This window comes from Rhinoderma darwinii, chromosome 8 (assembly GCF_050947455.1).
Source record: "Rhinoderma darwinii isolate aRhiDar2 chromosome 8, aRhiDar2.hap1, whole genome shotgun sequence".
Taxonomy (NCBI): Eukaryota; Metazoa; Chordata; class Amphibia; order Anura; family Rhinodermatidae; genus Rhinoderma; species Rhinoderma darwinii.
Window position 1 is genome coordinate 34,924,307 of NC_134694.1, and position 15,249 is coordinate 34,939,555.

The following is a 15,249-nucleotide window of genomic DNA, read 5'->3' on the forward strand; positions in this document are numbered from 1 at the left end:
TATACATATATGATAGTTATTTCTTACTCACACCTTCAACGTTTTTTAATATCTTTTCAGCGCTCACAGTTATAACACTCACATCTTTCACATTCACACTCAGAACTATCCTTATCTATTATATGGTCCCTCCTATACATCTCCTAGACACATAGGTAATGTGCCTTCTCGTTCACTTTTTGCTAAATGCTCCGCTGACAATCAGTATTTACCTTTCGATTTTCTAAGTGTGGTGACATGCGCAGTCGCGTTTCCCCACACTTAGTCTAAATTTTCTTCATCGCATCTTAACATAAACCACGCAGGCGCGCTTGCCCCTGCGTGATTGGTGCATTCTCTTCTAACTCCTGGATGTCAGTCATACATATCACGGCCAGACTGTGTTGACCTCTCCAATTGGTCCCTTATTGGCCACGCCCACTGTCATGGCGGCCCGAGGGCTTAAGAGGGACGGACCTTCCACGCGCCGTCAGATGCCCCATTTGAACCCCTGAAGACGCTGCGTATGCAGCGAAACATGTCGGGGGGGCCTCCACATTACTTTTAATCTCAGAGTCTTCACTGACTGAGACATATACGCCACTCAATTGTGTCGCCCGGTGTTCTGCAGATGCCGTAGGAGACACAAAGGCAGACAGTTTACACCACATACTGACTGTATCTGATCGATACAAATCTACCTGTCAGTGAACTCTGGCTAAATTTTAGATTTTTTTGTCTTTGTTCTAATTATATTTAATCCTAACCATTAAAAGTTATATTTTATTTACATATACATTACATATTACTATAGCTTGACTGGAAATAAAGGCATCTTTTTCTCATTTTTGCTTCATTGCAAATTTGTATCTTTTTGTGACAATTTAATGCCTGCCAGCCTGCTGGGTCTCTTCTCATTTATACCTACTGGACCGTTTGGAACACGTCGTAGATTCATTGGACTACTTCAAAGATCTACTTTTAAAAATAAAATAAAATGGTGAAAGTGGGTTGCATGGGGGAGTTTAGAAAAATTCTTGTGTTTTTTTTTAATACTTTATTATGGCCTTAGTAATGGCTGCTGTCTGAGAGCATCCATTACCAAGAAGGGGCTTAGTGTTTGCCAGTAAAAAGGCTATCACTAACCCCTATTATTACCCTGGTTCTCACTGCTGCGAGGGGAGTACGTTCCAGTACCCGACAATCTGAAGCGACGGTAAGGCAACAGGGCGGCCGCAGGCTGGTTTTAACAGGCTGGGAAGGGACAAAAAACGTGGCCCGTCCCACCCTAGTAATGCTAGGCTGCAGCTTCTTTATTGTATCTGGCTGGTCATATAAAATAGTGGGAACCACACATCATTTTAAAAAAATAAATAATTGAAAACAAATTACGTGAGATCCCCTCCATTTTTCCTAACCAGCCAGATACAATAAAGCAGCAGCAGCCTAGCATTACCAGGGCGGGAAGGGTCACAGTTTTTGGCCATTCCGAGCCTGATATTACCAGCCTTCTCTTCAGATGGTCGGGTGCTGGATCGTACCCAGCTCTTCCCGGTACTCCTGGTGGCGGTGGGTTTCGGGGGTAATAATAGGGGTTAGTGATAGCCTTATTACTGGCTAACACTAAGCCCCTTCTTAGTAAAGGACACTCTCAATCAGACAGCTGCCATTACTAAGGAAGTAATGAAGTATTAAACAGACATAAAAATTTTTTATTTTATTGAAATAACTCTTCCACACAATCCACATTAAACATTTTATAAAAAAAAAAGAAAAAAGCTTAAATCTACGACGTAGTCCAAATGGTCCAGCGGATACTGCAAAACAAAAATTAGCAGTATGAAAAATAAAAATAAAGATGGCTACCCCCACAAAAGTACAAACATATGAATAAATAATTACTTTAGGGAACATATTAAAATAATTACAAAAAATAGGCCCATAAAGTAAAACATTTCAAATAAAAAAATGATAACACCTTTCCTTTAAAGAGAACCTTTCACCTGCCCATACCATACATGTGCAGCTGAGTGCAGCATGTAATGGGGAGGCCTGCACAAACTCTGGGACAGTTTAAATTTTTTTACTAGCCTCCTTCGTTATTTAGATATCGGTGCTGTAATATTTGGCGCCCGATATTTAAATAACCCCATGAACTGTCAATGGGGAGGTAATTGGCAAGGGGGCATGTAACATCGCCATGACACTGTCCAATCAGCTACGGACAGTGTCACAGCAAGATCTGGAGTGAGTAGAGCGTGTGCACGCAGCTCCGCCACCACTACGGAACAGAAGAGGAGAAGAGTGTTCTGTACCATGTTATCGGAGCTGTGCGCAGGCACGCTCTCACTCTTTAGCTCTCGGCAGACAAGGACGACAAGACTGATCTCTCGCGAGAGATCACACAGTCTTGTACTTGCCTGCCGAGAGCTGAAGAGTGAGAGTGTGCGCGTGCACATTCTCTCCTCTTTCCAGCTCTTGCTGTTGACACTGTCCGTAGCTGATTGGACAGTGTCAAAGCGATGTTACATGCCCCCTTGCCAATTACCGCCCCATTGACAGTTCACGAGGTTATTTAAATATCGGGCGCCAAATATTATGGCACCGATATCTAAATAAGGAAGGAGGGTAGGAAAAAAATTTAAAGTGCCCCAGAGTCTGTGCAGCCCTGTCCATTACATGCTGCATTCAAATGCACATCTATGGGCAGGTGAAAGGTTCTCTTTAAAGTGTAACAACTTTTTAAAAAGCTTTTCACATGTCAGAAGTTTTGATCAGTGGGTTCCGAGCACTGAGACCCCCACTAGTCACTAAAACGAAGCAGCAGAAGTACTCGGGTGAGCGGTGTGCCACTTCGATTCTGTTTGGCTTTCCTTGGAGCAATGTACAGGCTCAATAGAAAGTCTATGAGTCCGTACACAGCTCACTCAGCTGAAAGTCGATCATAAATGAAGCGGCAAAGCGCTCACCCGAGCACATCTGCTGCTTCGTTTTAGCGATCGGTGGGCATCTTAGTGCTCGGTCCCCCACCGATGAAAACTTCTGACATGTCAGCATGACATGATAAAAGTTTAGTTACAGTTTAAAGGCTTTAAAAACGTATTTATATATATATACAGTGAAGGAAATAAGTATTTGATCCCTTGCTGATTTTGTAAGTTTGCCCACTGTCAAAGTCATGAACAGTCTAGAATTTTTAGGATAGGTTAATTTTACCAGTGAGAGATAGATTATACAAAAAAAAAAAAAAAAAAAATCACATAGTCAAAATTATATATATTTATTTGCATTGTCCACAGAGAAATAAGTATTTGATCCCCTACCAACCATTAAGAGTTCAGCCTCCTCCAGACCAGTTACACGCTCCAAATCAACTTGGTGCCTGCATTAAAGACAGCTGTCTTAAATGGTCACCTGTATAAAAGACTCCTGTCCACAGACTCAATTAATCAGTCTGACTCTAACCTCTACAACATGGGCAAGACCAAAGAGCTTTCTAAGGATGTCAGGGACAAGATCACAGACCTGCACAAGACTGGAATGGGCTACAACACCATAAGTAAGACGCTGGGTGAGAAGGAGACAACTGTTGGTGCAATAGTAAGAAAATGGAAGACATACAAAATGACTGTCAATCGACATCGATCTGGGGCTCCATGCAAAATCTCACCTCGTGGGGTATCCTTGATCCTGAGGAAGGTGAGAGCTCAGCCGAAAACTACAAGGGGGAACTTGTTAATGATCTCAAGGCAGCTGGGACCATAGTCATCAAGAAAACCATTGGTAACACATTACGCCGTAATGGATTAAAATCCTGCAGTGCCCGCAAGGTCCCCCTGCTCAAGAAGGCACATGTACAGGCCCGTCTGAAGTTTGCAAATGAACATCTGGATGATTCTGAGAGTGATTGGGAGAAGGTGCTGTGGTCAGATGAGACTAAAATTGAGCTCTTTGGCATTAACTCAACTCGCCATGTTTGGAGGAAGAGAAATGCTGCCTATGACCCAAAGAACACCGTCCCCATTGTCAAGCATGGAGGTGGAAACATTATGTTTTGGGGGTGTTTCACTGCTAAGGGCACAGGACTACTTCACCACATCAATGGGAGAATGGATGGAGCCATGTACTGTCAAATCCTGAGTGACAACCTCCTTCCCTCCACCAGGACATTAAAAATGGCTCGTGGCTCGGTCTTCCAGCACGACAATGACCCTAAACATGCAGCCAAGGCAACAAAGGAGTGGCTCAAAAAGAAGCACATTAAGGTCATGGAGTGGCCTAGCCAGTCTCCAGACCTTAATCCCATCGAAAACTTATGGAGGGAGCTGAAGATCCGAGTTGCCAAGCGACAGCCTCGAAATCTTAATGATTTACAGATGATCTGCAAAGAGGAGTGGGCCAAAATTCCATCTAACATGTGTGCAAACCTCATCATCAACTACAAAAAATGTCTGACTGCTGTGCTTGCCAACAAGGGTTTTGCCACCAAGTATTAAGTCTTGTTTGCCAAAGGGATCAAATACTTATTTCTCTGTGCACAATGCAAAAAATATATATAATTTTGACTATGTGATTTTCTTTTTTTTTTTTTATATATATAATCTATCTCTCACTGGTAAAATTAACCTAGCCTAAAAATTCTAGACTGTTCATGTCTTTGACAGTGGACAAACTTACAAAATCAGCAAGGGATCAAATACTTATTTCCTTCACTGTATATATATATAATATATATGTATATATATATATATATATATATATATATATATATAAAAAAAAAGATATAAATGTGATTGGTGCAAGTTTGAATGAGTTTTTATTGAAAATTATTGTTACTTTTTGAGATACAGCTGCTTTGTATCCAGTATACAGAGCAGCTGTATATAGCGCTGAGACCTGAAACCATAAGGTCGCCTATTATCGATCACATCTAAGTTATGAACTTAGATGTGATCGGTAACAGCTCGATCCTGCAGGACCCACTGACACTGAACCCGTCAGTCCCGCTGACCTGACGGATACAAGATTCAGCGCTATATACAGCTGCTCTGTATACAGGATACAAAGCAGCTGTATCTCAAATAGTAACAATAATTTTTAATAAAAAGTAATTAGAAAGTTGCACCAAATACACTGAACCCCCCCCCCCCTTGCAGTATAATAACTACTGAGGGTGCTATGGGGGGATTATACTGCAAGGAGGGTACTGACTGACTGCTGTGTGGGAGAGCTGTGGGTGACTGCTGTGGGGGGAGCTATACTGCGCTCAGCTTCCTGCTCCCACTAATTTAAAAGGGGTTGGCCAACTCTGGGGGGCCGGGAGTATATTGCAAGGGGGGGGGGGTTTGGGCATTTTACTGACAGCAGAGGGCTCTATAGGGGGAATTATCCCCCCATAGAGCCCTCACTAGTTACTATACTGCAAGGTTAGGGGGGGTCTGAGCATCTAACTGACTGCTCTAATCCCCCCCCTATAGAGCCCTCTGCAGTAAGTCAGATGCTCAGACCCCCCCCCGCCACACACACCCCTATCCTTCAATTATAGTGATGTGAGGGCTCTATGGGGTGGATTATTCCTCCCCCATAGAGCCCTTGGATGTCAGTAAAATGCCCAGACGCCCCTTGCACTATGCTCCCGGGTCCTGGTCCCAGCAGCTTCGGCCGACCGAGTTAAGGCAGGAACGTACCTCGTGCGTTTCGTCGCTTCTCCTCTTAGCTCGACCGCTCCTCCTGCAGACCTGCTCCTCTCTGGCGGCGGCGTGCTGCGTACAGCATCAAAGAGGAGGAGGAAAGCCCATCATGCAGCACGTCTGCTAAGTTTGCATGCCCCCTCCCCCCGTTCCAGCGTCTCCGGCTGAAAATGCCGCCCGTCATTTTCGGGTAGGTGGCGCCACCTGAGGCTGTCGGCTCACCTCGCCTTATGGCAGGTGCAGCACTGGGCAGGGGCGTACACAGAAATCCTAGGGCCCAACGTCAAAACTTAGTATGGGCACCATAGCAAATCTTAGTATGGGCCCAATCACCGACCAAGAGCTCCACCAAATGTGTAGTTTTTTCTTAAGTTAATGTTCACTGTAATTTTATATCAGATCTTTATAGGGAAGTTCTGTTCTCACCGATGTAGCTTATGAGTGGTGCGCTGGCATCTCTGCATTTGTGGCATAACAATCTTGGATGGGTCCAATCCACAGAAAGTTAAAAAAAAATAATATCTTAGGGCTTCTCCCCTCAGGCCACGTCTTATATGAGGTACAGATGCCGAGCAGCATCAGGGTCTTATATGTAACGCAGCATTTAAAGTCCTGAGTGCTGCATCATATAAGTTTCTCAGAGAGAGTTACATAGTTACATAGTTTGTACGGTTGAAAAAATGACACATGTCCATCAAGTTCAACAAAGGGATGGGAAAGAGGAAGTAAAAAATTTCTACACATAGGAGCTAATATATTTTTGTTCTAGGAAATTATCTAAGCCTTTTTTAAAGCCATCTACCGTCCCTGCTGTGACCAGCTCCTGCGGTAGACTATTCCATAAATTTACTGTTCTCACAGTAAGGCCTCGTGCACACTTCCGACACCGTTTTCACGGCCATTTTTGACAGATCCGTGTGCCCGTTTTTGCGGCCGTGTGCACTCTGTGTTTCCGTTTCCGAGTGCCGAGCATGGTACTGTCCAGGGTGCTGAAAGAGTTAATGGGCTGCACTGATCGGTGGTAACTTTTCAGCACTCTGGACAGTACCATGTTCGGAAAATACAATTTTAATGAAATAAAAAAAAAAAAAATAAGTTCATACTTACTTTCCTCCTGTCCGGCCTCCAGCGATGACGTTTCATCCATGTCACCGCTGCAACCAATCACAGGCTGTAGTGGCGTTCATGCACGTCAGGATGACATCAGAAGGCCGGCCTCCAGGGATGACGCTTCATCCCACGTGACCGCCTCTGCAGCTAATCACAGGCTGCAGCGGCCTCGGCAGCCAATCACAGGCTGCTGCGTCAGAAAGGAAGGTCGGACTGGAGGAAGAAGAGGGACTCGTCACCAAGACAACGACCGGGTACGTATGAACTGCTTTTTATTTTATTTTTAATCAGCAGCCCCTTTTCTCTATCAGTGATTGATAGAGACAAGTGGCTGCCGATTAGTGTAATATTTCTGTAATGTATTTCTGCCCGCCCGGCCGTTGCTAGGCAACGGCTCCGTCACACACGGACGTCACACAGATGCCTTCCGTGTGCCTTCAGTTTTTTTGACGGCCCCATTGACTTGCATGAGCCTCACGGTCACGGAATCTCGGACCAAAGTGGGACATGCTCTACTTTGGATTGGAACGGAACAACGGGACCGTCAAAAAAACTGAAGTGTGCATGGCCCCATTGAAATGAATGGGTCAGGGTGCTAGCCGTCAGAAAAACCGCTAGCACCATGAAGAACAACACTGAAGTGGGCATGAGGCCTTAAGAAGGCTTGTCGTCTCCGCCGGTTGAACCTTTCTTTTTCCAGATGGAGGGAGTGCCCCCTTTTTTTTTGAGGGGGTTTTACATGGAGCAGGATTTCACCATATTTTGTGTATGTGCCATTCCTATACTTATATAAGTTAATCATGTCCCCCCTTAGTCGTCTCTTTTCAAGGCTAAATAGGTTTAATTCTTTTAATCTTTCCTCATAACTTAGATTCTCCATGCCCCTTATTAGCTTTGTTGCTCTTCTTTTTATTTTTTTCCAACACCAGGGCATCCTTTCTATGAACTGGAGCCCAGAACTGAAGTGCATATTCTAGATGAGGCCTCACTAATGCTTTGTAAAGTGGTAATATTACATCCCTGTCCCGCGAGTCCATGCCTCTTTTAATACACGACAATATCTTGCTGGCCCTTGAAGCAGCTGATTGACATTGCATGCTGTTATTTAGTTTATGATTTACAAGTATACCCAGATGCTTCTCAACAAGTGAATCACCCAGTGTAGCTCCCCCTAGGACATAGGATGCATGCTGGACATAGGAGTTGCAGCCTGCTTGTAATAATAATAAATAATACTGAAATAAAGTGGACTTCAATAGCATATTTTATTTTTATATTCACTTGTCACATAACGGTTGTGTGATCGTTAAATATATATAGAAAATGTAACTTAGTTTCTAATGACAGTGTCTCAAAGTAATTAGTAAGTTACGAACCAGCCACAATGGATTAGTGTATGTAAAGGATAACGGTCCGCATCCGGCTACACAAATACATAGGCAGCGGTAAGAGAGCGTCCCTGGAGAAAAAAATTTACAGGACTGGTAAGTATTTTTTACGTTTTTAAGTATTTTTGAGTTGTTTTTAAAAAAAAAAAAATAATTATTTTCATAGGGTTTCAAATAGTACTGCATACAGTTAGCAATAAGAGTTTTTGATAGACTAGCGCTAAATAGAATGACATACTACTGGTTAATAGATCTCTGGGGGGCATAGAGGGAATACCGGGCATTTAATTTTTTTTTAGATGCCCACATATTACGGGCTAATTACATAGAAATGCATTTATAGAAGATGGTGTTAACATTCTGTAGTAGTATAAACTGAACTGTCTATTAGCAAGTTATTAAAATCAAGTTTAAAACATTATAACATTATTGGTAAAACTAAAACCAAGTAAATAGTGTTATTTTAGTAGATTATAACCGAATGGGGAACTGGCAGTCTGTGTTGCAACAAAATCTTAACACACTATGTAGAAAAATATATATTATAATGATATATATTACATACTTGTGTATACTTGCACATTAAGGATAAATAAACACACACACACACACACACACACACACACACACACACACATACACACACATATACATATGCATGTAACACAAAGGAATATATATAAATATAAAATATACATATAATACAATATATAGGGTGGGCCATTTATATGGATACACCTAGATAAAATGGGAATGGTTGGTGATATTAACTTCCTGTTTGTGGCACATTAGTATATGGGAGGGGGGAAACTTTTTACACACTGATAGCAACACCGCAGAAGAAATGCTAGCACAGGCTTCCAGTATCCGTAGTTTCAGTTGCTGCACATCTCGTATCTTCACAGCATAGACAATTGCCTTCAGATGACCCCAAAGATAAAAGTCTAAGGGGGTCAGATCGGGAGGCATTTCTTCTGCGGTGTTGCTATCAGTGTGTGAAGAGTGGGAGAAGAGGGTTGCATTGACAATCCAACACAATGGGCAGCACTTTGAACACATTTTATAAGTGGTCAGAAACTTGTAAATAACTCATGAAAGAATAAAGTAACGTTAAAACCAAGCACATCATTGTTTTTCTTGTGAAATTCTCGATAAGTTTGATGTGTCACATGACCCTCTTCCCATTGAAAAAACTAAAGTTGGATACAAAATGGCCGACTTCAAAATGGCCACCATGGTCAACACCCAGCTTGAAAAGTTTCCCCCCTCCCATATACTAATGTGCCACAAACAGGAAGTTAATATCACCAACCATTCCCATTTTATTTAGGTGTATCCATATAAATGGCCCACCCTGTATATACAAATTATTAATGTAATGAGGGATGCATCAGGACAAGAAAATGAGGAATACACTGATGCTAATAGAATAAAAAATAAAAACGAAAAAATAAAATAAAAATCAATAAAAATCTTATGGTCTATTAAAATGGATGTACTGTTTGTATGTAGATTACAATAGTGGTAGAAGAATCAAACAGAACGACAGTCCTATGATCTATTAAAAAAAGATGTTCTGTTTGCAAGTAAGTTGAGCAAGAACGTATAAAAATAGGTTTAGTCCAGAGAGGATTCAGCGAAGTCATTCAAGCCCCCAGGGTGTAGGCAGGATAGTTTAAAGATCCAAAAACTTTTACATTGCTTTAGTTTACAAACTCTGTTAGGGGTATCCAGGGGAATTTGTTCAATTGGAGTAATATTAATTTGATCAAATTTTCAGTCATGTGTGTGCACAGTGACATGAAACACTGTGTTTTAGAAAACCGTTATTCACATTGGAGTGGTGTTTATTAATAATTATTAAGTAATTATTAATTCTGGTGCGCAATGGCTGGCTGGGTGGTTCTACCGATATACTGCAGTTTGCATGTACATTGCAACAGGTATATCACAAAATCACTTCCACAATTGAGGAAGGATTTTATGGGAAAGGATTCCAAAGTAACAGATGAGGTGTATGTGTTCGTCCTAAGTGTGATGTTCCCACAGCAGAAACATCTTGAATGGCCACACTTAAAAAAGCCATATTATGTATGGAACATTTTGGGAGCGGTTTTGTAGTTTGCGGTTTGCGTAATCTTCTAGGAGCAAGCATACTCCTCGGGGTCTGGGATCTTCTAAACGTAATTTTGGGGTTATTAGGTATAAGATCTTTGAGGTATGGGTCCTTTTTAAGAATGTGCCAGTGCTTGCGCAAAACAGACATAACAGATTTTCTACCAGTATTAAAAGAAGTTATAAAATTATATTTAGAATTAAGATCATCTTTCTTTGCCATAAGTGGTTTGATGCAGGCATCTTGTGTCAACCTCGTAGCTTTTGAGCATGCCCCTTTGGTTAAACTCATAGGGAAGTTCCCTTTTTTCTAAAATGTTGCATTCAGGCTAAAAACTTTTATGGTCTGAACAGTTCTTTCTAACCCTTCTAAATTGTCCGAAAGGTATATTCTTTAACCATGGAGGGTAGTGGACACATTTAAAATCAAGATAGCTGCTAACATCCGCTGATGTGAAATCGTTGGTGCTAATAGTAAGGTCTAGAAAATCATTTGTCAGAGAAAGTGTGGGTAAAAGATAGACCAAAATTATTAAAATTGAGTGACTCAATAAAGGCAATAGATTCTTCACCATTCCTTATAAAGAACAGGTCATCAATATAGCGTCGGTACATAAGTATATTATTTTTAAAACGATACTCTTCCAAAATGTGCATGTCCTCAAAGATCCCCATATATAGATTTGCGTAGGCGGGTGCAAAGCTTGACCCCATGACACAGCCCCATAGTTGTTTGTAGAATTTATTATTAACACATGAGAGAAAAAAAGACCCCAGCAGTTGGTAGGAATCAAGGACAATATATTTACAAAAAACTGCTACCAGCAGAATAATTCCTTTAATTCCAACTGCCAATAACTAGGTAATAACTAGGTAAATGAACTAATAAATAAATAAGTTTTATTGTGCTACTATAGAGCAAAAAGACTGACTACACTGATTGATTAAAATGAATAACATCACCTCGGTTTAGGTTAGAACTGACTGTGCACATTAAACCACGTGTGTATATTGTATTCAGTGTTGCTCGTGGCTGCAGACCAGCGAGTCAAACACCTAACATATGTGCAATGGCGGATCATCATATGGGCGTTTCGGGCGGCCGCCCGGGGCCCGAGCCACTCAGGGGGCCCATTGCTGCCCGAACTGAACATAATCATAAAAACTATGCAGCGCACTTGCATTGCTAACTGTCACTGCAGAGAGAACAATTCGGGGCGGGATAGTGAAAGTTACCTCTCTACATAAATGTTCTCCGAATTGAAGGCTAAAGGACCTTTGATGATGTCGTGCCCATGTGACCCCCACCCACCAATCACGTCCGTCTATCACAGTGAAGGATCAGAATATCTGCAGGGAAGAAGGCCCGCCCACCAGTCAAGTTTTTACACCGAGCTCCAGGCTGGTGAGTACTTTTCCAAACCCCCATTCCTTCATCACTCACTCCCTCCATCTGTTCATCCCTCCCTTCATTCCTCCATAACTCACTCCCTCCCTTCATCACTGCTGTGTGTGATGCTATATACAGGGGGCTGTGTGTGTGACGCTATATACAGGGGGATGCAGGGGCGGACATACCGCATGTGCAGCCGGTGCAGCTGCACAAGGGCCCCGCGTGGGAAGGGGGCCCGTTCCTCTGCTGGCCGACTCAGTTCTCAGCTGCGCGATGCTGAGGACTGAGACAGAGGCCCGTGGACCACTGGCGTAGCTATAGGGGTCGCAGCGGTCGCAATTGCGACCGGGCCCCGAAGCCAGGGGGGCCCACGGCCCCCCGCACCACATCAATAAAAAGTTACTATAGTAACTCGGGCCGCGGGCCCCTGTTACTATAGTAACATACTTTACTTACCTTCCTGGTTCCGGATCGCAGCGGAGGTCCTGACGTCAGGCGCTGTGCGCAGCACATGACGTCACAGCGCTATGCGCCGCGCACAGCATCGAGACGACAGAACTCCCGCCGCGGCCGAAGAGGAAGGTAAGATAGCCCTGACTGGCGGGGTCCGACTCCTGGGACCCGCCAATCAGCTGTTTTGAAGGGGCCGCAGCACTCGTACGAGAGCTGCTCCCCTTCATTCCTGTCACTTCATTCCGGTCACACTGTGAATCGGTTTCGGCGATTCACAGTGTGGGCGAGTAGTGAAATGAAGGGGAAGCAGCTCTCGTACGAGTGCTGCGGCCCCTTCAAAACAGCTGATTTGCGGGTCCCGGGCGACACATCAGCTATTGATGGCCTATCCTGAGGATAGGCCATCAATGTTTAGGGACTGCACAACCCCTAAGCCTACGATGTAGCAGGCTTAGGGGGCCCATGAGACAGGATCACAGATTGTGTGATGCTGTCTGCTGGGCCCTGTATCTAAGCCAATCACATGGTAGGCTTAGATACATGGCCCATGCGTGATCCTGTCTGCTGGGCCCTGTATCTAAGCCTACCACACTGTAGGTTTAGATACAGGGCCCCAGCACACAGTAATCTTATACTGTATAAGATTACTGTCTGCTGGACCCTGTATCTAAGCCTACCTTGTGGTAGGCTTAGATACAGGGTCCCACAGACAGTATCACACATGGGCCCTGTATCTAAGCCTTAGGGTATGTGCACAGACACTAATTACGTCCGTAAGTGACGGATGTATTTCGGCCGCAAGTACCGGACCGAACACACTGCAGGGAGCCGGGCTCCTAGCGTCGTACTTATGTACGACGCTAGGAGTCCCTGCCTCGCTGTGGGACAACTGTCCTGTACTGTAATCATGTTTTCAGTACCGGACAGTTGTCCGGCAGCGAGGCAGGGACTCCTAGCGTCGTACATAACTATGATGCTAGGAGCCCGGCTCCCTGCAGTGTGTTCGGTCCGGTACTTGCGGCCGAAATACGTCCGTCAATTCCGGACGTAATTAGTGTGTGTGCACATACCCTAACACATGTGTTACTAATCATTTTTTGTGTGTTTTCTTACAGGTTCGGTCGTTGGACTACGGCGGATTCCAGGACTACTTCGATGACAGCTTTTTTTTTTATTAATAAAATGGTTAATGAGGGTTGTGTTTTTTTTTTTTATTTCAATAAAATATTTTTTCTATGTCTTTGTGGTTTTTTTTAAACTATATTACTACCGCCTTAGTAATGGCCGCCGGCTGATTGACAGCATCCATTGCTAAGGCAGGGCTTAGTGTTAGCCGGTGCAGAGGCTAACACTAACCCCCTTTATTACCCCGGTACCCACCGCCACCAGGGGTGCTGGGAAGAGCCGGGTACGATCCAGTACCTGACCATCTGTAGTGATGGTCGGCCACTGGGGTGGCCGCAGGCTGGTATTATCAGGAGGGGAAAGGCCAGATACAGTGGCCCTTCCTACCCTGGTGATGCTAGGCTGCTGCTGCTTTATTGTATCTGGCTGGTTATGAAAATGGGGGGGACGCCACGTCATTTAAAAAATAATTGGAAAGAACGATGTCGGGTCCCCCCCAATTTTCATAACCAGCCAGATACAACACAGCAGCAGCAGGCAGCATTACAAGGGTGGGAAGGGCCACTGTTTTTGGCCTTCCCCAGCCTAATACTACCAGCCTGCGGCCACCCCGGTGCCTGCCCGTCACTACAGCTGGTCGGGTACTGGTTTGTACCCGGCTCTTCCCAGTACCCCTGGTGGCGGTGGGTACCGGGGTAATAATGGGGGTTAGTGTAGACTCTGCACCGGCTAACATTAAGCCTCGCCTTAGTAATGGAGGTTGTCAATCAGCCAGCGGCCATTACTAAGGCGGTGATAATAAAGTTTAAAAAGATACAAGCACATAGAAATTTTTTTTATTGAAATAAAAACACAACCCTCATTAACCATTTTATTGAGAATAAAAAAAACGCCGTCATTGAAGTCCTCGTATCCGAAGTCCAACAACCGAACCTGTAAAAAAAACACAAACACACAAAAATAATCAGTAACACATAAAGAAGCAAAATTATTATTCTTACCTTTCCTGGGTCCAGCGCTGGAGCCGCAATGTCAGCGAGCTGGGCCCTGTATCTAATCCTATCATGTGTGATACAGTCTGCTGAGCTGTGTATCTAATCCAATCATGTATGATACTGTGCTGGGCCCTATATCTAATCCGATCATGTGTGATACTGTCTGCTGAGCCACTGTATCTAATCCTATCATGTGTGATACTGTCTGCTGAGCCACTGTATCTAATCCTATAATGTGTGGTACTGTCTGCTGAGCCACTGTATCTAATCCTATCATGTGTGATACTGTCTGCTGAGCCACTGTATCTAATCCTATCATGTGTGGTACTGTCTGCTGAGCCACTGTATCTAATCCTATCATGTGTGGTACTGTCTGCTGAGCCACTGTATCTAATCCTATCATGTGTGATACTGTCTGCTGGGCCACTGTATCTAATCCTATCATGTGTGATACTGTCTGCTGAGCTGTGTATCTAATCCTATCATGTGTGATACTGCCTTCTGAGCCACTGTATCTAATCCTATCATGTGTGATACTGTCTGCTCAGCCACTGTATCTAATCCTATCCATAGTTTATAGGGTCGTAGTGCTATAGATATGCTATGCTGTCTCCTATACACACACTTTTTTTTGGGGCGGACACATATGTATTGGGGCTATTTCCCGGACATTTTAAGCCCTGAGGGTATGTTCACACGGCAGCGTCTGTTACGGCTGAAATTACTGTGCTGTTTTCAGGAGAAAACAGCACCGTAATTTCAGCCGTAATGGCATGTGCAGGCGTCTTTTGCTGCGTCCACTACGGAAGTAATTGAAGCTGGTTTTCCATGGAGTCCATGGAAAACGGCTCCATTTACATCTGAAGAAGTGACAGGCAGTTTTTTACGCGCCGCCTTTCGACAGCGGCGCGTAAAAAAAAATGACCATCGGCACAGAACATCGTAAGACCCATTCAAATGAATGGGCAGATGTTTTCCGACGCTTTTGAGCCGCATTTTCG